Below are 24203 nucleotides of genomic sequence, written 5' to 3' on the forward strand. Positions count from 1 at the left end.
CAGGGAACACGGTAGGAGACCTCGGGTGGGCGGTTGCTGCGGCGGTGCACGACGGCGAGCTGCGGCGGTTCTCGGGGTTGCTCAGGGCTACGAGAGAGCGAGATCCAAAGGAGAGGGAGAGGGCTAGACAGCGAGGGGAGAGGCAGTGGAGGTCGGGGACGTCTCCTGGCGTCGCGAGAGGGACCAGGGGGAGAGGAAGCAGGAGGTGGCGTCTGGTGCGTGCGCGGGCGACACGCCTCTGCCTACTGGCAGAGGTTGAAGACGCCGCTTTGGCCTCGTGGGCTGGGCCAGCTACAGAGACGGGCCAGGTAAGCGCGCCAGGTAAGTTTCTATCCTTTCTACTTCTTTCTGATTTTGTTTCTATTTTTGTTTTTCTGTTTGTTTGATTTGGTTTAACTACCAAATCACTTTATAAACTTCTGAAATTCAATATGTAGACTTAGGGAACTAGTCCAGAGCCACATACAAACTTTTGAAATTATTGGACCCATATTTAACATATAATAAATATAAGTCCAATGCAAATAATTATTAGATTAACTCAAATTCCCAAAATAAATATTTCTGACATTCCAAAAATACTGGTTTGAATTTTACCTCTTGCCAATATTTTCACAGAATAACAGGAACATTTTCTTGGACTTATTTGAGAAGATTTTAATGTTGATCATTTTTTTAAAATGTTTCTGAGGCTTTGAAAATTCCCTCAATTCAAATTCCTTGAATTTAAAAAGATGCATGGATGCTCACAAATGCAATTAATTACAAGAAAGATCTAGGGCTGTGACAGCCTTGGTCTCTTTATAAGAGGTTGAATACCAAGGGCCCTCCCTGTAACCATTTGGGACTCGCCTTTGATCGAGAAAACATACCAACGGGCACGAGTGGGTTACCCACGTCCGTATTGATGAGAATCCCGTAAATAAAGGGGACACGATCTCTGCTTCGATAGGACGTGCCAAGGAAACCGCCTCGCAAAACGCGCTGAGGTGGGACAGTAAAAACGATTCGAATAAAGGCTTGGCCGTGGTGTGATGTCACGCTACGGAATACGTCAGCAGACTGGATTTGTGTAAATACTATTCGCTCTATGGCAATATGTGGATCTTATTTTGCAGAGCCGGACACTATCCTCATGTTCAAAATCTTCTATGAAGTACTTGGAGGAGGAACCCGCCTTGCAATGCCGAAGACAATATGCGTGCTGGACTCGTCGTCGTTGAAGCCTGGTTCAGGGGCTACTGAGGGAGTCCTGGATTAGGGGGTGTCTGGATTGCCGGACTATACCTTCGGCCGGACTCTTGGACTATGAAGATACAAGATTGAAGACTTCGTCCCGTGTCCGGATGGGACTTTCCTTGGCGTGGAAGGCAAGCTTGGCGATACGAATATGTAGATCTCCTACCATTGTAACCGACTCTGTGTAATCCTAGCCCTCTCCGGTGTCTATATAAACCGGAGGGTTTTAGTCCGTAGGAAAAACAACAATCGTACCATAGGCTAGCTTCTAGGGTTTATCCTCTCTGATCTCGTGGTAGATCTACTCTTGTACTACCCATATCATCAATGTTAATCAAGCAGGAGTAGTGTTTTACCTCCATCGAGAGGGCCCGAACCTGGGTAAAAACATCGTGTCCCTTGTCTCCTGTTACCATCCGCCTAGACGCACAGTTCGGGACCCCCTACCCGAGATCCGCCGGTTTTGACACCAACAAGGGGCATGATTTAGCTCTGCCGCCGAACAGTGCCCTGGAGGCTGCACCCGTGTCCGCTCCGACCCTTAGCTCGGAGCCAACTACACCAATCGAGGATGGGTGGTTAGACACCTCCTCGGGGGCTGCAATCTCTACGGCGTTCGAGCGGAACACTAGCCCCATCCTCTGCGAAGCTCGTGACTCCGAGGAGCCGGACTCCTCTCCGGACTCCGAGCCCTCCGCGCCCCTGCCGATCGAATCCGATTGGGCGCCGATTATGGAGTTCACCGCCGCGGACATCTTTCAGCACTCGCCCTTCGGCGACATTCTGAATTCACTAAAGTCTCTCTCTTTATCAGGAGAGCCCTGGCCGGACTATGGTCAGCAAGGTTGGGATGCGGATGATGAAGAAATTCAAAGCCCACCCACCACCCACTTCGTAGCCACTGTCGATGATTTAACCGACATGCTAGACTTCGACTCCGAAGACATCGACAGTATGGACGCCAATGCAGGAGACGACCAGGAACCGGCGCCTATAGGGCACTGGAAAGCCACCTCGTCATATGACATATACATGGTGGACACCCCAAAAGAAGGCGATGGTGATGGAACAGCGGAGGATGACCCCTCCAAGAAACAGCCTAAGCGCCGGCGTCAGCGGCGCCGCTCTAAATCCCGCCAAAGCAAAAACGGTGATTCCGGCAAGGGAGATAATAACACTCCGGACAGTGCCGAAGAAAACCCCCTCCAGCAAGATTCAGCACAGGAGGATGGAGAAGCAAGCCCTCATGAAAGAGCGGCAGACAGAGAGGTAGAGGATGATAATTACATGCCTCCCTCCGAAGACTAGGCAAGCCTTGACGACGATGAATTTGTCGTGCCTGAGGATCCCGTCGAGCAGTAGCGCTTCAAGCGCAGGCTTATGGCCACGGCGAGTAGCCTCAAGAAAAAACAGCAATAGCTTAGAGCTGATCAAGACTTGCTAGCCGACAGATGGACTGAAATCATTGCGGCCGAGGAGTATGACCTCGAACGCCCATCCAAGAGCTACCCAAAGCGTAGGTTGCTACCCCGATTAGAGGAGGAAGCACCTAAACCTACATCACCGGCGCATGACGCGGCCGACCGGCCACCTCGTGGCCGCGACAGAGAGGCCTCTCGGTCCTCCACTCAAGCCGCACCCCGGCGCCGCTCCAAAAATACCAAGGCACGGGAAAATGCACCAGACCTACGAGATATATTGGAGGACAAGGCAAGGCAAACAAGATCGATCTACGGATCGCGCGGGCGCCCCACGGCACGAGACGATAACCGTCACGCCGGATACAGTAAGTCCGGCCGGGCTGAACACAGTAGACAAAGCTCATTTGAGCTACGTCGTGATATAGCCCAGTACAGATGCGCCGCGCACCCACTATGCTTCACAGATGAAGTAATGGATCATCAAATCCCAGAGGTTTTCAAACCCATAAACATCGAATCATACGATGGCACAACAGATCCTGCGGTATGGATCGAGGATTATCTCCTTCATATCCACATGGCCCGCGGCGATGATCTACACGCCATCAAATACCTCCCACTCAAGCTTAAAGGACCAGCTCGGCATTGGCTTAACAGCTTGCCAGCAGAATCAAGGAGTATGACCTCGAACGCCCATCCAAGAGCTACCCAAAGCGTAGGTTGCTACCCCGATTAGAGGAGGAAGCACCTAAACCTACATCACCGGCGCATGACGCGGCCGACCGGCCACCTCGTGGCCGCGACAGAGAGGCCTCTCGGTCCTCCACTCAAGCCGCACCCCGGCGCCGCTCCAAAAATACCAAGGCACGGGAAAATGCACCAGACCTACGAGATATATTGGAGGACAAGGCAAGGCAAACAAGATCGATCTACGGATCGCGCGGGCGCCCCACGGCACGAGACGATAACCGTCACGCCGGATACAGTAAGTCCGGCCGGGCTGAACACAGTAGACAAAGCTCATTTGAGCTACGTCGTGATATAGCCCAGTACAGATGCGCCGCGCACCCACTATGCTTCACAGATGAAGTAATGGATCATCAAATCCCAGAGGTTTTCAAACCCATAAACATCGAATCATACGATGGCACAACAGATCCTGCGGTATGGATCGAGGATTATCTCCTTCATATCCACATGGCCCGCGGCGATGATCTACACGCCATCAAATACCTCCCACTCAAGCTTAAAGGACCAGCTCGGCATTGGCTTAACAGCTTGCCAGCAGAATCAATTGGTTGTTGGGAGGACCTGAAAGCCGCATTCCTCGACAATTTCCAGGGCACCTATGTGCGACCACCAGACGCCGATGACCTAAGCCACATAATTCAGCAGCCAGAGGAATCATCCAGACAATTCTGGACACGGTTCCTAACCAAGAAAAATCAAATCATCGACTGTCCGGACGCAGAGGCCCTAGCAGCCTTCAAGCATAACATCCGTGACAAGTGGCTTGCCCGGCACCTAGGACAGGAAAAGCCGAAACCTATGGCAGCCCTCATGACACTCATGACCCACTTTTGTGTGGGAGAAGACAGCTGGCTGGCTCGTAGCAATAACATGACCAAGAGCCCTGGTAATTCGGATACCAAGGACAACAGTGGCAGGTCGCGTCGCAACAATCAAAAGCGCCGCATTAACAGCGACAACACTGAGGATACGACAGTTAATGCCGGATTCAGAGGCTCTAAACCCGGTCAGTGGAAAAACCCATTTAAAAGAAATACTTCGGGCCCGTCCAGTTTGGACCGAATACTCGATCGCTCGTGCCAGATACACGGCACCCCCGAAAAGCCAGCCAATCACACCAACAGGGATTGTTGGGTGTTCAAGCAGGCCGACAAGTTAAATGCCGAAAACAGAGACAAGGGGCTACATAGCGACGACGAGGAGGAGCCTCGGCCGCCGAACAGTAGTGGACAGAAGGGTTTCCCCCCACAAGTGCGGACGGTGAACATGATATACGCAACCCACATCCCCAAGAGGGAGCGGAAGCATGCGCTAAGGGACGTATACGTGATGGAGCCAGTCGCCCCAAAGTTCAACCCATGGTCCTCCTGCCCGATCACTTTTGATCGAAGGGACCACCCCACTAGCATCCGTCATGGCGGATTCGCCGCATTGGTTCTAGACCCAATCATTGACGGATTTCACCTCACTAGAGTCCTTATGGACGGTGGTAGCAGCCTGAACCTGCTTTACCAGGATACAGTGCAGAAAATGGGCATCGATCCCTCGAGGATTAAACCCACTAAAACGACCTTTAAAGGCGTCATACCAGGTGTAGAGGCCAACTGTACAGGCTCACTTACACTTGAAGTGGTCTTCGGATCTCTGGATAATTTCCGAAGCGAGGAGTTAATCTCCGACATAGTCTCGTTCCGCAGTGGCTATCACGGACTGCTCGGGCGAACCGCATTTGCCAAGTTCAATGCGGTACCGCACTACGCATACCTTAAGCTCAAGATGCCAGGCCCTCGAGGAGTCATTATGGTCAATGGAAACACCGAACGCTCTCTCCAAACGGAGGAGCATACGGCGGCTCTCGCAGCGGAAGTACAAAGCAACCTCTCAAGGAAATTCTCCAGTCCGGCCATTAAACGTCCGGACACCGTCAAGCGCGCCCAGAGTAACCTACAACAAGACCGCCTAGCATGTTCCGAGCAAGCGTAGCAATGCGGCCCCAACCCCAGCCCTCGCGAAATTGCGAAACCAGTGTTGCGCGTACATAACTACGCTCTGGAAATACCATGGGCACAGGGGGAGGGGCGCCATCACGGCACGCCCGAAACATGGCTTAAACCGCACTAGGGGCTGCCGATTTCTTCATTTTCTCTTACTTTTAGGACTCCATTCTTCGGAAGGTCTGTCCGGCAGTACAATTGCCGCACAAATGATACAACAACCAGGGAAGCAGAAAGCTACGACGCACTACGGAACTCCCAGGTGGTCTCTATAACAAGCAGTATACCCGTTTCGCATACCATTCCGCAGCTCGCCCCTGGAAAGGACATGTTAAATAGTCCCATCTCTTGCTTATTGCACTATTTGTATCATTCTGCTTTCAACGCAGCTTTTTCAAATAAACAATGCATAGCTTTTGTCTATTATTGCATTCTCCTTTTTACGAATATATGTTCATTAATGACATGTTGCACCCGTACACTTTGGTACGGCCAATACGCCAGGGGCTTAAGTACCCCAAAAGTATGGTGTGAGAAGTCCGAACACTTTCACAAGTGCGGCACCCCGAACTTATAGCATTATATGCATCGGCTCCGAATCATGTCTTGGGTCAATAGTTGGGTTTGCCCGGCTCCCATGTTTTGGTACCTTACATTCCGTTATATCAGCTAAGGTAGCACTGGGAGAACCACTGTGATTGTGCCCCGGTTGAGCTGGGCTAAGCACCTCAGTGGAGAAAGCTAAAACTGACTGTCATGATAGGGCGAGAGCTGGTCGCTGTTCGAGAGGTTTCGAGTCCCTAAAGACTTATGCCGCTTAGAGCGAGGAGTCGGCTTTGTCCGGCCTAGGCGTGGATAGCGCCCCAAACTCGGTCTTCCGAACACTAGGGGCTTCGCTGAAATTTAAAATTATAGAATTCTATGGCTAAGTGAGAGTGTTCAAGCATGATAGTCTGGTTGCCTTGTTCATTGTGCTGAGCGCCTCCCTCGAAGGACCCAAACATGGGAACAAGAACGCTCAGGTTTATCCCAAACACCCCAGCACTCGTGGCACGGGGGCTGAAGCCGACGACTCGCCATCTCTCAGATTTAACAAACAGCCGCACATAAGGTAATATTTTAAATTCAAAAAGCGTTGCTTAGCGCATATGAACAAGTTTTCAGCGTACATGCTCATAAAATACGAGTTCACTCAAAAATTACATCTTTGGAGCATTCATCCTCTATAAGGCGGGCACCCTTCAGGACGCCCTCCTAATACATCTCGGGCTTGCGATGCTCCTTGCCCTCCGGTGGCCCATCCTTCACCAGCTTCTCAGCATCCATCTTGCCCCAGTGTACTTTAGCACGGGCAAGGGCCCTACGGGCACCCTCGATGCATACGGAGCGCTTGATGACTTCAAGCCATGGGCAGGCATCCACCAGCCGCCTCACCAGCCCGAAGTAGCTCCCAGGTCATGGCCTCTCCAGGCCACAGCCGGACTATGAGACCCTTCATGGCCTGTTCGGCCAACTTGTGGAGCTCGACCATTTGCTTCAGCTGGTCGCTCAAGGGCACCGGGTGTCCGGCCTCAGCATACTGAGACCAGAACACCTTCTCCGTCGAGCTCCCCTCCTTGGCTTGGTAGTAGGCGGCGGCATCTGACACACTGCGGGGCAAATCTGCGAATGCTCCTGGAGAGCTCCAGACTCGGGTAAGTAACAAGTAATTCACCTTCACGTGCTTGCTTTGCATAATGAATGCCTTACCCGCCGCTATCTTCTTCATCGCCTCAATTTCTTGGAGTGCCTTTTGGGCTTCGGCCTTGGCAGACTTGGCGCTGTCGAGGGCTGCCACGAGCTCTGACGCTCGCATCTTTGAGTCAAGCTCCAAACTCTCGTGTTTTTTCACGAGAGCCTGGAGCTCTTTCTGCACCTCCTCCACCTGCGCCTCCTGCTTTCCTCGCTCCACGCACTCCGTGGCCGCTTTGTTTTCGGCCTCGGACGGCGCTTTCTTCAGGGTCGCCACCTTGGTCGTGGCCCCTGTTATAGCACGTTGATCCTGTCATTTTTTGCAACCACATCTTTTCTATATACTTACGTAAGGTATCGCTTACCTTCTTTCTCCTCGAGCTGCTTCTTGGCATGACCGAGCTCGTTCTCGGACCGCTCGAGGTTTTGCTTCAGCGTGGCCACCTCCACAGTCAGTGCGGCGGAGGCCAGCAGCGAAGCCTGCATATGCATATTGACTTACTTTTGTTAGACTCCTGCGAATGTTATTAGATCCTCTATTCGGCTTTTCTTTTCGAACGCCAAACAGAGCATCAGGGGCTACTGTCTATGCGGTAATATTTTTACATATTCTTTACTTACCTCAAAGCCTGTTAAAAGGCTGGCACAGGCTTCAGTCAGTCCGCTCTTGGCGGACTGAACCTTCTGGATCACCGTACTCATTACAGTACGATGCTCCTCGTCGATGGAGGCGCCGTTGAGCACCTCCAGCAAGTTATCTGGTGCCTCCGGTTGGGTGGAGGTCACCAGCGTCATAGGCTTGCCCTTCTTACTTGGGGGCCGCCTGCCGGACTCCGGAACCATTGAAGGTTTCGGTGCGGTGTCTAGCCTAGCGCTGGACTTGGAGCCCTTGGGGGCTTTGTCCCCTGGGCACCTGGAGTCCGGGAGGTCGCCTTGCGACGCCTCCAGGACCACCTCCTCCTGGCTTGGAACCTGTTGGGACAGCACCTCGGCGTCGTCCGTAGGGCGGGGGGAGGTAGCGGTCGGAAGCGAATTCACATCCGACGAATCCAGGGAACCGCTCGACGACACGTCGAGCCAGTCTTTGGGCGGACTGCATAATTATTCGGCGTAAGGAGAAGTTGTGCAATGGAGGAACACTATGAATTACTCTGGTGTCCAAATACTCACGACTTCACCAGGGGCTTGTCCCTGAGCGACCACTCCTCTTCGCCGTCGTCGGCGTTGGTGGAGTAGTCCGGAGGAAGGGTTTTCCCCTTCTTGGACCCTCCGGCCTCCCCAGTTGGGGCGGCCTTCCTTTCCTTTCCTCCCCCCGCTGGAGGGGGAGAGGCCTCTTCTTCCTCCTCCTCGTCTTCACGGGAGGAGTGCGTCTCGGAGTCACCGAATGATGAATCCGATACCACCAAGCGCCGGGAACTCTTCCGAGTTCCCGTGGTCTTCTTCTTGACCTTCTTCTCCGGCACCACATAAGGGGCCGGAGCCAGCAGCTTCGCCAAGCGAGCATCAGCTGGGTCTTTGGGTAGAGGGGCCGGACAGCTAATCTGTTCGGCCTTCTCCAACCATTCCTGTCAAAGGCACGGGAGTTTAGATCCCGCATAGAGTTAAACTATGAAAGACAAATATCCTGTAAAAGGTAAAAATAGCTTACCGCGTTAGCGTGACGCTGCGTGCTGAACTGCGATCCTCAGTAGCGAATGCGAGAGCCTCGGCGCCGTTGAATAGCGCCTTCCAGGCATCTTCGTACGTCGTGTCGAAGAGCCTGCTCAGAGTTTGGTGCTGCGCCGGGTCGAACTCCCACAGGTTGAAAGCCCGTTGTTGACACGGGAGGATCCGGCGGATGAGCATAACCTGGACTACATTGACAAGTTTGAGCTTCTTGTTCACCAGATTCTGGATGCATGTCTGAAGTCCGGTCGGCTCTCCTTTTTTACCCCACAACAGGCTCGTCTCTTTCCAGGAGGTGAGCCACGTAGGGGGTCCGGATCGGAACTCGGGGGCTGCGACCCATTCAGGGTCACGCGGCTCGGTGATGTAGAACCACCCCGATTTCCACCCCTTTAGGGTCTCCACGAAGGAGCCCTCGAGCCATAGGACGTTGGGCATCTTGCCCACCATGGCGCCTCCGCACTCCGCCTGGTTGCCGCGCACCACCTTTGGCTTGACATTGAAAGTCTTGAGCCATAGGCCGAAATAGGGACGGATGCAGAGGAAGGCCTCGCACACGACGATAAACGCCGAGATGTTGAGGACGAAGTTCGGGGAAATCTAGGCCGTAGTAGAACATGAGCCCCCGGACAAATGGGTGAAGAGGGAAGCCCAGTCCGTGGAGGAAATGGGGGAGGAATACCACCCTCTCATGGGGCCTGGGGGTGGGGATGAGCTGCCCCTCGTTAGGGAGCCGGCGCATGATGTCGTTGGACAAGTATCCGGCTTTCCCCAGCTTTTTGATGTGTCCCTCCGTGACGGAGGAGACCATCCACTTGCCTCCCGCTCCGGACATGGCTGGAGAAAGGTTGAGGTGGGGAATGCGGACTTGGGCGCTGGAGCTCGAGTGCGCGAAAGTGGATAGGCGAAGGAGGAAGAAGGCGTAGGTGAAAAGGTGGATCCTTATCCCCTCATATGGGTGGACGCAACCATGCGTCCCCACCAGCCTGGTAAAACTCGCTTATCTCCCAAGCGTTGTAATCAATGGCGCGGTTGGGTTACCCACGCCCGTATTGATGAGAATCCTGGAATAGGGGGACACGATCTCTGCTTCGACAAGACGTGCCAAGGAAACCGCCTCGCTAAACGCACTGAGGTGGGACAACAAAACGATTCAAATGAAGGCTTGGCCGTGGTGTGATGTCACACTATAGAATACGTCAGCAGATTAGATTTGTGTAAATACTATTCTCTCCATGGCAATATGTGGAACTTATTTTGCAGAGCCGGACACTATCCTTGTGTTCAAAATCTCCTATGGAGTACTTGGAGGAGGAACCCGCCTTGCAATGCCAAAGACAATCTGCACATCAGACTCGTCGTCATTGAAGCCTGGTTCAGGGGCTACTGAGGGAGTCCTGGATTAGGGGGTATCCGGATAGCCGGACTATACCTTTGGCCGGACTCCTGGACTATGAAGATACAAGATTGAAGACTTCGTCCCGTGTCTGGATGGGACTTTCCTTGGTGTGGAAGGCAAGCTTGGCGATACGAATATGTAGATCACCTACCATTGTAACCGACTCTGTGTAACCCTAGCCCTCTCCAGTGTTTATATAAACTGGAGGGTTTGAGTCCGTAGGACAAAACAACAATCATACCATAGGCTAGCTTCTAGGGTTTAGCCTCTCTGATCTCGTGGTAGATCTACTCTTGTACTACCCATATCATCAATATTAATCAAGCAGGAGTAGGGTTTTACCTCCATCGAGAGGGCCCGAACCTGGTTAAAAACATCGTGCCCCTTGTCTCCTGTTACCATCCGCCTAGATGCATAGTTCGGGACCCCCTACCCGAGATCCGCCGGTTTTGACACTGGCAATGATGCTCACTAATAAGTCTCCAACGTATCTATAATTTTTGATTGCTCCATGCTATATTATCTACTGTTTTGGACTATATTGGGCTTTATTTTCCACTATTATATTATTTTTGGGACTAACCTATTAACCGGAGGCCCAGCCCAGAATTGCTAATTTTTTGCCTATTTCAATGTTTCGAAGAAACATAATATCAAACGGAGTCCAAACGGAACGAAACCTTTGGGAACGTGATTTTCTCATCAGATAAGACCCAGGAGACTTGGACCCCCCGTCAAGAAAGCCACGAGGCGGTCACGAGGGTGGAGGGCGCGCCCCCTGCCTCGTGGGCCCCTCGATGCTCCACCGACGTGCTCCTTCCTCCTATATATACCTACGTACCCCCAAACGATCAGATATAGAGCCAACAACCTAATTCCACCGCCGCAACTTTCTGTATCCACGAGATCCCATCTTGGGGCCTGTTCCGGAGCTCCGCCGGAAGGGGAATCGATCATGGAGGGCTTCTACATCATCACCATAGCCTCTCCGATGAAGTGTGAGTAGTTTACCTCAGAACTTCGGGTCCATAGTTAGTAGCTAGATGGCTTCTTCTCTCTTTTTGGATCTCAATACAATGTTCTCCCCCTCTCTCGTGGAGATCTATTCGATGTAATCTTCTTTTTGCGGTGTGTTTGTTGAGACCGATGAATTGTGGGTTTATGATCGAGTTTATCTATGAACAATATTTGAATCTCCTCTGAATTATTTTATGTATGATTGGTTATCTTTGTAAGTCTCTTCGAATTATCAGTTTGGTTTGGCCTACTAGATTGGTTTTTCTTGCAATGGGAGAAGTGCTTAGCTTTGGGTCCAATCTTGCGGCGTCCTTTCCCAGTGACAGAAGGGGCAGAAAGGAACGTATTGTATTGTTGCCATCGAGGATAACAAGATGGGGTTTATATCATATTGCATGAATTTATCCCTCTACATCATGTCATCTTGCTTAAGGCGTTACTCTGTTTTCATTAACTTAATACTCTAGATGCATGCTAGATAGCGGTCGATGAGTGGAGTAATAGTAGTAGATTTTTTCAATAAGTATATGAGTTCTTTATGACTAATGTTGAGTCCATGGATTATACGCACTCTCACCCTTCCATCATTGCTAGCCTCTTCGGTACCGTGCATTGCCCTTTCTCACATCGAGAGTTGGTGCAAACTTCGCCGGTGCATCCAAACCCCGTGATATGATACACTCTTTCACACATAAACCTCCTTATATCTTCCTCAAAACAGCCACCATACCTACCTATTATGGCATTTCCATAGCCATTCCGAGATATATTGCCATGCAACTTTCCACCATACCGTTCATCATGACACATTCATCATTGTCATATTGCTTAGCATGATCATGTAGTTGACATAGTATTTGTGGCAAAGCCACCGTTCATAATTCTTTCATACATGTCACTCTTGATCCATCACATATCCCGGTACATCGCCGGAGGCATTCATATAGATTCATACTTTGCTCTAGTATCGAGTTGTAATCATTGAGTTGTAAATAAATAGAAGTGTGATGATCATCATTCTCTAGAGCATTGTCCCAAGTGAGGAATAAAAAAAGAATAAAGAAAAAGAGAAAGGCCATAAAAAAAGAGAAGGCCCAAAAAAATGAGAGAAAAAGAGAGAAGGGACAATGTTACTATGCTTTGCCACACTTATGCTTCAAAGTAACACCATAATCATCATGATAGAGAGTTTCTCGTTTTGTCATTTTCATATACTAGTGGGAACTTTTCATTATAGAACTTGGCTTGTATATTCCAATGATGGGCCTCCTCAAGTGCCCTAGGTCTTCGTGAGCAAGCAAGTTGGATGCACACCCACTTAGTTTCTTTTGTTGAGCTTTCATACATTTATAGCTCTAGTGCATCTCTTGCATGGCAATCCCTACTCCTTGCATTAACATCGATTGATGGGCATCTCCATAGCCCATTGATTAGCCTCGTTGATGTGAGATCTTCTCCTTTTTTGTCTTCTCCACATAACCCCCATCATCATATTCTATTCCACCCATAGTGCTATATCCATGGCTCACGCTCATGTATTGCGTGAAGGTTTATGAGTTTGAGATTATTAAAGTATGAAACAATTGCTTGGCTTGTCATCGGGGTTGTGCATGATGAGAGCATTCTTGTGTGATGAAAATGGAGCATGACTAAACTATATGATTTTGTAGGGATAAACTTTCTTTGGCCATGTTACTTTGAGAAGACATAATTGCTTTGTTAATATGCTTGAAGTATTATTATTTTTATGTCAATATGAACTTTTGTCTTGAATCTTTCGGATCTGAACATTCATACCACAATTGAGAAGATTTACATTGAAATTATGCCAAGTAGCACTCCGCATCAAAAATTCTCTTTTATCATTTACCTACTCGAGGACGAGCAGGAATTAAGCTTGGGGATGCCTGATACGTCTCCAACGTATCTATAATTTTTGATTGCTCCATGCTATATTATCTACTCTTTTGGACTATATTGGGCTTTATTTTCCACTTTTATATTATTTTTGGGACTAACCTATTAACCGGAGGCCTAGCCCAGAATTGTTGTTTTTTTTTTTGCCTATTTCAGTGTTCCGAAGAAACGGAATATCAAACGGAGTCCAAACGGAATGAAACCTTCGGGAACGTGATTTTCTCATCAGAAAAGACCCAGGAGACTTGGACCCTCCGTCAAGAAAGCCACGAGACGGTCACGAGGGTGGAGGGCGCGCCCCTGCCTCGTGGGCCCCTCGAAGCTCCACCGACGTACTCCTTCCTCCTATATATACCTACGTACCCCCAAACGATCAGATACGGAGCCAAAAACCTAATTCCACCGCCGCAACTTTTTGTATCCACGAGATCCCATCTTGGGGCCTGTTTCGGAGCTCCGCCGGAAGGGGAATCGATCATGGAGGGCTTCTACATCATCACCATAGCCTCTCCGATGAAGTGTGGGTAGTTTACCTCAGAACTTCGGGTCCATAGTTAGTAGCTAGATGGCTTCTTCTCTCTTTTTGGATCTCAATACAATGTTCTCCCCCTCTCTCGTGGAGATCTATTCGATGTAATCTTCTTTTTGTGAAGTGTTTGTTGAGACCGATGAATTGTGGGTTTATGATCAAGTTTATCTGTGAACAATATTTGAATCTCCTCTGAATTCTTTTATGTATGATTGGTTATCTTTGTATGTCTCTTTGAATTATGAGTTTGGTTTGGCCTACTAGATTGGTTTTTCTTGCAATGGGAGAAGTGCTTAGCTTTGGGTTCAAGCTTGCGGCGTCCTTTCTCGGTGACAGAAGGGGCAGCAAGGCACGTATTGTATTGTTGCCATCGAGGATAACCAGATGGGGTTTATATCATATTGCATGAATTTATCCCTCTACATCATGTCATCTTGCTTAAGGCGTTACTCTGTTTTCATTAACTTAATACTCTAGATGCATGCTGGATAGCGGTCGATGAGTGGAGTAATAGTAGTAGATGCAGACACGAGTCGGTCTACTTGTCTCGGATGTGATGCCTATATACATGATCGTACCTAGATATTCTCATAACTATGCTTGCTCAACAGTAATGTGTTCACCCACCGTAAAAATATTTATGCTCTTGAGAGAAGCCACTAGTGAAACCAATGGCCACCGGGTCTATTCTCATCATATCAATCTCCAATCACTTTAAATTTGCTTTGCTTTTTACCTTTGCCTTTTATTTTACCTTGCATCTTTATACCAAAAATACCAAAAATATTATCTATCATCTCTATTAGATCTCACTCTCGTAAGTGACCGTGAAGGGATTGACAACCCCTAATCGCGTTGGTTGCGTTGAGCTATCGTTTTGTGTAGGTACGAGGGACTCGCGCGTGGCCTCCTACTGGATTGATACCTTGGTTCTCAAAACTGAGGGAAATACTTATGCTACTTTGCTGCATCATCCTCTCCTCTTCGGGGAAATCCAACGCAGTGCTCAAGAGGTAGCAAGAAGAATTTCTGGCACCGTTGCCGGGGAGTCTACGCAAAAGTCAACATACCAAGTACCCATCACAATCCCTATCTCCCGCACTACATTATTTGCCATTTGCCTCTCGTTTTCCTCTCCCCCACTTCAACCTTGCCGTTTTATTTGCCCTCTCTTTTCCGTTTTCCTTTTTCTCGCTTGCTTGTCGTCATGGCTAGTCCCTTATCCACTCCGTTGTCCCCCGAGTTTGAAGTCTTTCACTTCAAACAAAGACAAGGAGAAAACTTAAAAGATGCCCGGTTGAGAATAATGGAGTCTTATCGCAATTGTACCTTTGAAGTTAATCTGAGAATTTTGCTTCGCAATTTTTATGTTGGGTTAAGTATGTCTCATAGACAACTTTTGGACTGCGTTGCTAAAGGCAACTTTATTGAAATTGATCCCCATATTGTGCTTGAAATTATAGAAGGTATAGTGGGAACACTACCTCTACAAAATGGGCCTCATCCTAAAAAGGAAGAGACACAAGTTTTTGAAAAAAATTGTGAAGTTACTAAGATCTTACATAAGTCTCTTGAACCACTTAAGAACGTTAGTGGAAATATCCACCGCATGAATATGTTGATTACTCTTTGAAATAAGCGGTTGGATTCTTTAGATCTAAAAATTTCAGAATATGAAGGGAAATGTAAAGAACCTCCCGGATTCGAGCTTGATCCTTCTAAAAAGTTGAAAATCAAAGATGGCAATACCTAGATCTATCCTTGCTTTTATGCCTAGCTAGGGGCGTTAAACGATAGCGCTTGTTGGGAGGCAACCCAATTTTATTTTAGTTTTTTGTTTTTGTGTCTGTTTAGGAATAAATAATCCATCTACCTTCTGTTTAGATGTGGTTTTATCTTTTAATTCAGTGTTTGTGCCAAGTTAAACCTATAGGATCTTCTTGGATGATAGTTATTTGATCTTGCTGTAATTTCCAGAAACTTTCGGTTCATGAAAACAATTATTAAAATTCACCAGAACGTGATAAAATGGTGATTCAAATTGGTGATGATCAATAAACAAATTTCCTAGGTCTTCCTATTTTGGCTGAATTTTTGGAGTTCCATAAGTTTGCGTTAGTTACAGATTACTACAGACTGTTCTGTTTTTGACATATTCTGTTTTTCGTGTGTTGTTTGCTTATTTTGATGAATCTATGGCTAGTAAAATAGTTTATAATCCGTAGAGAAGTTGTAATACAGTAGGTTTAACACCAATATAAATAAATAATGAGTTCAATACAGTACCTTGAAGTGGTCTTTTGTTTTCTTTCGCTAACAGAGCTCACGAGATTTCTGTTGAGTTTTGTGTTGTGATGTTTTCAAGTTTTGGGTAAATTCTTTTGATGGATTATGGAACAAGGAGTGGCAAGAGCCTAAGCTTGGGTATGCCCATGGCACCCCCAAGATAATCCAAGGACACCAAAAAGTCAAAGTTTGGGGATGCCCCGGAAGGCATCCCCTCTTTCGTCTACTTGCATTGGTAATTTTACTTGGAGCTATATTTTTATTCACCACATGATATGTGTTTTGCTTGGAGCGTCTTGTATGATTTGAGTCTTTGCTTTTTAGTTTACCACAATCATCTTTGTTGTACACACCTTTTGAGAGAGCCATACATGAATTGGAATTTATAGAATACTCTATGTGCTTCACTTATATATTTTGAGCTTTATAGTTTTGCTCTAGTGCTTCACTTATATCTTTTAGAGCACGGTGGTGGATTTGTTTTAAAGAAACTATTGATCTCTCATGCTTCACTTAGATTATTTTGAGAGTCTTAATAGCATGGTAATTTGCTTAATAATAATATGCTTGGTATTCAAGATTTGTAAAACTTTCTTTTGAGTGCGTTGAATGCTAAGAAAAGTTTGATGCTTGATAATTGTTTTGAGATATGGAGGTGATAATATCAAAGTCATGCTAGTAGAGTAATTGTGAATTTAAGAAGTGCTTGTGTTGAAGTTGGCAAGTCCCGTAGCATGCACGTATGGTAAATGTTATGTGACAAATTTGAAACCTGAGGTGTTATTTGATTGTCCTCCTTATGAGTGGCGGTCGGGGACGAGCGATGGTCTTTCCTACCAATCTATCCCCCTAGGAGCATGCGCGTAATGCTTTGGTTTTTGATGACTTGTAGATTTTTGAAATAATTATACGCACTCTCACCCTTCCATCATTGCTAGCCTCTTCGGTACCGTGCATTGCCCTTTCTCACATCGAGAGTTGGTGCAAACTTCGCCGGTGCATCCAAACCCCGTGATATGATACACTCTTTCACACATAAACCTCCTTATATCTTCCTCAAAATAGCCACCATACCTACCTATTATGGCATTTCCATAGCCATTCCGAGATATATTGCCATGCAACTTTCCACCATACCGTTCATCATGACACATTCATCATTGTCATATTGCTTAGCATGATCATGTAGTTGACATAGTATTTGTGGCAAAGCCACCGTTCATAATTCTTTCATACATGTCACTCTTGATCCATCGCATATCCCGGTACACCGCTGGGGGCATTCATATAGAGTCATACTTTGTTCTAGTATCGAGTTGTAATCATTGACTTGTAAATAAATAGAAGTGTGATGATCATCATTCTCTAGAGCATTGTCCCAAGTGAGGAATAAAAAAAAGAATAAAGAAAAAGAGAAAGGCCATAAAAAAGAGAAGGCCCGAAAAATGAGAGAAAAAGAGAGAAGGGACAATGTTACTATCCTTTGCCACACTTGTGCTTCAAAGTAGCACCATAATCATCATGATAGAGAGTTTCTCGTTTTGTCATTTTCATATACTAGTGGGAACTTTTCATTATAGAACTTGGCTTGTATATTCCAATGATGGGCCTCCTCAAGTGCCCTAGGTCTTTGTGAGCAAGCAAGTTGGATGCACACCCACTTAGTTTCTTTTGTTGAGCTTTCATACATTTATAGCTCTAGTGCATCTCTTGCATGGCAATCCCTACTCCTTGCATTAACATCAATCGATGGGCATCTCCATAGCCCATTGATTAGCCTCGTTGATGTGAGATCTTCTCCTTTTTTGTCTTCTCCACATAACCCCCATCATCATATTCTATTCCACCCATAGTGCTATATCCATGGCTCACGCTCATGTATTGCGTGAAGGTTTATGAGTTTGAGATTATTAAAGTATGAAACAATTGTTTGGCTTGTCATCGGGGTTGTGCATGATGAGAGCATTCTTGTGTGACGAAAATGGAGCATGACTAAACTATATGATTTTGTAGGGATAAACTTTCTTTGGCCATGTTACTTTGAGAAGACATAATTGCTTTGTTAATATGCTTGAAGTATTATTATTTTTATGTCAATATGAACTTTTGTCTTGAATCTTTCGGATCTGAACATTCATACCACAATTGAGAAGATTTACATTGAAATTATGCCAAGTAGCACTCCGCATCAAAAATTCTCTTTTATCATTTACCTACTCGAGGACGAGCAGGAATTAAGCTTGGGGATGCCTGATACGTCTCCAACGTATCTATAATTTTTGATTGCTCCATGCTATATTATCTACTGTTTTGGACTATATTGGGCTTTATTTTCCACTTTTATATTATTTTTGGGACTAACCTATTAACCGGAGGCCCAGCCCAGAATTGCTGTTTTTTTTGCCTATTTCAGTGTTTCGAAGAAACAGAATATCAAACGGAGTCCAAACGGAATGAAACCTTCGGGAACGTGATTTTCTCATCAGAAAAGACCCAGGAGACTTGGACCCTCCGTCAAGAAAGCCACGAGGCAGTCACGAGGGTGGAGGGCGCCCCCTAGGGCGTGCCCCTGCCTCATGGGCCCCTCGAAGCTCCACCGACGTACTCCTTCCTCCTATATATACCTACGTACCCCCAAACGATCAGATATGGAGCCAAAAACCTCATTCCACCGCCGCAACTTTCTGTATCCATGAGATCCCATCTTGGGGCCTGTTCCGGAGCTCCGCCGGAAGGGGAATCGATCACGGAGGGCTTCTACATCATCACCATAGCCTCTCCGATGAAGTGTGAGTAGTTTACCTCAGAACTTCGGGTCCATAGTTAGTAGCTAGATGGCTTCTTCTCTCTTTTTGGATCTCAATACAATGTTCTCCCCCTCTCTCGTGGAGATCTATTCGATGTAATCTTCTTTTTGCGGTGTGTTTGTTGAGACCGATGAATTGTGGGTTTATGATCAAGTTTATCTATGAACAATATTTGAATCTCCTCTGAATTCTTTAATTTATGATTGGTTATCTTTGTAAGTCTCTTCGAATTATCACTTTGGTTTGGCCTACTAGATTGGTTTTTCTTGCAATGGGAGAAGTGCTTAGCTTTGGGTCCACTCTTGCGGCGTCCTTTCCCAGTGACAGAAGGGGAAGCAAGGCACGTATTGTATTGTTGCCATCGAGGATAACCAGATGGGGTTTATATCATATTGCATGAATTTATCCCTCTACATCATGTCATCTTTCTTAAGGCGTTACTCTGTTTTCATTAACTTAATACTCTAGATGCATGCTGGATAGTGGTCGATGAGTGGAGTAATAGTAGTAGATGCAGGCACGAGTCGGTCTACTTGTCTCGGATGTGATGCCTATATACATGATCATACCTAGATATTCTCATAACTATGCTTGCTCAACAGTAATTTGTTCACCCACCGTAGAAATACTTATGCTCTTGAGAGAAGCCACTATTATATCAATCTCACAGTAATTTGTTCACACACTCGGGTCTATCCTCATCATATCAATCTCCAATCACTTTACATTTGCTTTGCTTTTTACCTTTGCCTTTTATTTTACCTTGCATCTATATACCAAAAATACCGAAAATATTATATATCATCTCTATCAGATCTCACTCTCGTAAGTGACCGTGAAGGGATTGACAACCCCTAATCGCGTTGGTTGCGTTGAGCTATCGTTTTGTGTAGGTACGAGGGACTCGAGCGTGGCCTCCTACTAGATTGATACCTTGGTTCTCAAAAACTGAGGGAAATACTTACGCTACTTTGCTGCATCATCCTCTCCTCTTCGGGGAAATCCAACGCAGTGCTCAAGAGGTAGCAAGAAGAATTTCTGGCGCCGTTGCCGGGGAGTCTACGCAAAAGTCAACATACCAAGTACCCATCACAATCCCTATATCCCGCACTACATTATTTGCCATTTGCCTCTCGTTTTCCTCTCCCCCACTTCACCCTTGCCGTTTTATTTGCCCTCTCTTTTCCGTTTTCCTTTCTCTCGCTTGCTTGTCGTTATGGCTAGTCCCTTATCCACTCCATTGTCCCCCGAGTTTGAAGTCTTTCACTTCAAACAAAGACAAGGAGAAAACTTAAAAGATGCCTGGTTGAGAATAATGGAGTCTTATCGCAATTGTACCTTTGAAGTTAATCTGAGAATTTTGCTTCGCAATTTTTATGTTGGGTTAAGTATGTCTCATAGACAACTTTGGGACTGCGTTGCTAAAGGCAACTTTATTGAAATTGATCCCCATATTGCGCTTGAAATTATAGAAGGTACAGTGGGAACACTACCTCTACAAAAGGGGCCTCATCCTAACAAGGAAGAGACACAAGTTTTTGAAAAAAATTGTGAAGTTACTAAGATCTTACAAAAGTCTCTTGAACCACTTAAGAACGTTAGTGGAAATATCCACCGCATGAATATGTTGATTACTCTTTGAAATAAGCGGTTGGATTCTTTAGATCTAAAAATTTCAGAATATGAAGGGAAACGTAAAGAACCTCCCGGATTCGAGCTTGATCCTGCTAAAAAGTTGAAAATCGAAGATGGCAATACCTAGATCTATCCTTGCTTTTATGCCTAGCTAGGGGCGTTAAACGATAGCGCTTGTTGGGAGGCAACCCAATTTTATTTTAGTTTTTTTTTGTTTCTGTTTAGGATTAAATAATCCATCTACCTTCTGTTTAGATGTGGTTTTATCTTTTAATTAGTGTTTGTGCCAAGTTAAACCTATAGGATCTTCTTGGATGATAGTTATTTGATCTTGCTGTAATTTCCAGAAACTTTCGGTTCACGAATACAATTATTAAAATTCACCAGAACGTGATAAAATGGTGATTCCAATTGGTGATGATCAATAAACAAATTTCCTAGGTCTTCCTGTTTTGGCTGAAGTTTTGGAGTTCATAAGTTTGCGTTAGTTACAGATTACTACAGACTGTTCTGTTTTTGACATATTCTGTTTTTCGTGTGTTGTTTGCTTATTTTGATGAATCTATGGCTAGTAAAATAGTTTATAATCCATAGAGAAGTTGTAATACAGTAGGTTTAACACCAATATAAATAAATAATGAGTTCATTACAGTACCTTGAAGTGGTCTTTTGTTTTCTTTCGCTAACGGAGCTCACGAGATTTCTGTTGAGTTTTGTGTTGTGAAGTTTTCAAGTTTTGGGTAAATTCTTTTGATGGATTATGGAACAAGGAGTGGCAAGAGCCTAAGCTTGGGGATGCCCATGGCACCCCCAAGATAATCCGGAGTGGTAATTTCTGTTGAGTTTTGGACTATATTGGGCTTTATTTTCCACTTTTATATTATTTTTGGGACTAACCTATTAACCGGAGATCTCCTACCATTGTAACCGACTCTGTGTAACCCTAGCCCTCTCCGGTGTCTATATAAACTGGAGGGTTTGAGTCCGTAGGACAAAACAAAAATCATACCATAGGCTAGCTTCTAGGGTTTAGCCTCTCCGATCTTGTGGTAGATCAACTCTTGTACTACCCATATCATCAATATTAATCAAGCAGGAGTAGGGTTTTACCTCCATCGAGAGGGCCCGAACCTGGGTAAAAACATCGTGCCCTTGTCTCCTGTTACCATCCGCCTAGATGCATAGTTCGGGACCCCCTACCCGAGATCCGCCAGTTTTGACACCGACAATGATGCTCACTGATACGTCTCCAACGTATCTATAATTTTTGATTGCTCCATGCTATATTATCTACTGTTTTGGACTATATTGGGCTTTATTTTCCACTTTTATATTATTTTTGGTACTAACCTATTAACCGGAGGCCCAGCCCAGAATTGCTAATTTTTTGCCTATTTCTGTGTTTCGAAGAAACAGAATATCAAACGGAGTCCAAACGGAATGAAACCTTCGGGAACGTGATTTTCTCATCAGATAAGACCCAGGAGACTTGGACCCTCCGTCAAGAAAGCCACGAGGCGGTCACGAGGGTGGAGGGCGCCCCCCTAGGGCGCGCCCCCCTGCCTCGTGGGCCCCTCGAAGCTCCACCGATGTGCTCCTTCCTCCTATATATACCTACGTACCCCCAAACGATCAGATACGGAGCCAAAAACCTAATTCCACCACCGCAACTTTCTGTATCCACGAGATCCCATCTTGGGGCCTGTACCAGAGCTCCACCGGAAGGGGAATCGATCATGGAGGGCTTCTACATCATCACCATAGTCTCTCCGATGAAGTGTGAGTAGTTTACCTCAGACCTTCGGGTCCATAGTTAGTAGCTAGATGGCTTCTTCTCTCTTTTTGAATCTCAATACAATGTTCTCCCCCTCTCTCGTGGAGATCTATTCGATGTAATCTTCTTTTTGCGGTGTGTTTGTTGAGACCGATGAATTGTGGGTTTATGATCACTCACCGCCGTGCGTGAGTAATTCCATCATAGGCTTGCTGGACGGTGATGGGTTGGATGAGATCTATCATGTAATCAAGTTAGTTTTGTTAGGGTTTGATCCCTAGTATCCACTATGTTCTGAGATTGATGTTGCTATGACTTTGCTATGCTTAACGCTTGTCACTAGGGACCGAGTGCCATGATTTCAGATCTGAACCTATTATGTTTTCATGAATATATGTGTGTTCTTGATCCTATCTTGCAAGTCTATAGTCACCTACTATGTGTTATGATCCAGCAACCCTGAATTGACAATAATCGGGACCACTCCCGGTGATGACCATAGTTTGAGGAGTTCATGTATTCAATGTGTGCTAATGCTTTGTTCCGGTTCTCTATTAAAAGGAGGCCTTAATATCCCTTAGTTTCCATTAGGACCCCGCTGCCACGGGAGGGTAGGACAAAAGATGTCATGCAAGTTCTTTTCCATAAGCACGTATGACTATATTCGGAATACATGCCTACATTACATTGATGAATTGGAGCTAGTTCTGTGTCACCCTATGTTATGACTGTTACATGCTGAACCACATCCGACATAATTATCCATCACCGTTCCAATGCCTACGAGTTTTTCCTATATTGTTCTTCGCTTATTTACTTTCCCGTTGCTACTGTTACAATCACTACAAAACACCAAAAATATTACTTTTGCTTCCATTACTTTTGTTACCGTTACCACTACTATCATATTACTTTGCTACTAAATACTTTGCTGCGGATATTAAGTTATCCAAGTGTGGTTGAATTGACAACTCAACTGCTAATACTTGAGAATATTCTTTGGCTCCCCTTGTGTCGAATCAACAAATTTGGGTTGAATACTCTACCCTCGAAAACTGTTGCGATCCCCTATACTTGTGGGTTATCAAGACTATTTTCTGGCACCGTTGCCGGGGAGCATAGCTCTATTCTTTGAGTCACTTGGGATTTATATCTGCTGGTCACTATGAAGAACTTGAAATACGCTAAGACAACAATTTACCCCTCAACTACGAGGGGAGGTAAGGAACTGCCATCTAGCTCCGCACTTGATTCACCTTCTGTTTTGAGTAAGCTTGCGACACCTAAACCTGCTTCTGCTATTCGTTCTGATATGTCGCATGTTATTAATGATGCCACTTCTGCTATGCATGATACTTATGATGAAACTACTTCTATGCTTGATACTACTATGCCCCTTAGTGAATTTCTTCATGAACAAATTGCTAGGGCTAGAGAGAAAGAAATCATCGAAACTGATTATATTGATGAAAGTGATGATGAAGATATGCCTGTTATTCCTAAGGGTTATGTTTTTGATATGGAATCTTCTACAGCTATTTTAGCTTGCAAAGATAGATATGAGCTCAGGAGGTTATTAGTTGAATGGAATAAGCAATCTCTTAAAGATAAAATGAAACCTGGCCCTGCTTTTGCTACTTCACCTATCTGTGTTGCCGATAAGGATTATGAATTCTCTGTTGATCCTGATATAATTACTTTGGTTGAATCTGATCCTTTTCATGGCTATGAATCTGAAACTGTTGTGGCACATCTTACTAAATTAAATGATATAGCCAGCCTGTTCACTAATGATGAGAGATCTTGCTACTTTTATATCCTTAAAATATTTCCGTTCTCATTAAAGGGTGATGCTAAGATATGGTTTAATTCTCTTGATCCTGGTTGTGTGCGTAGTCCCCAGGATATGATTTATTACTTCTCTGCTAAATATTTCCCTGCTCATAAGAAACAAACTGCTTTGAGGGAAATATACAACTTTGTGCAAATTGAAGAAGAGAGTCTCCCACAAGCTTGGGGGAGGCTTATCAAGTTACTTA

Source organism: Triticum dicoccoides, chromosome 3A (assembly GCF_002162155.2).
Source record: "Triticum dicoccoides isolate Atlit2015 ecotype Zavitan chromosome 3A, WEW_v2.0, whole genome shotgun sequence".
Classification (NCBI taxonomy): domain Eukaryota; kingdom Viridiplantae; phylum Streptophyta; class Magnoliopsida; order Poales; family Poaceae; genus Triticum; species Triticum dicoccoides.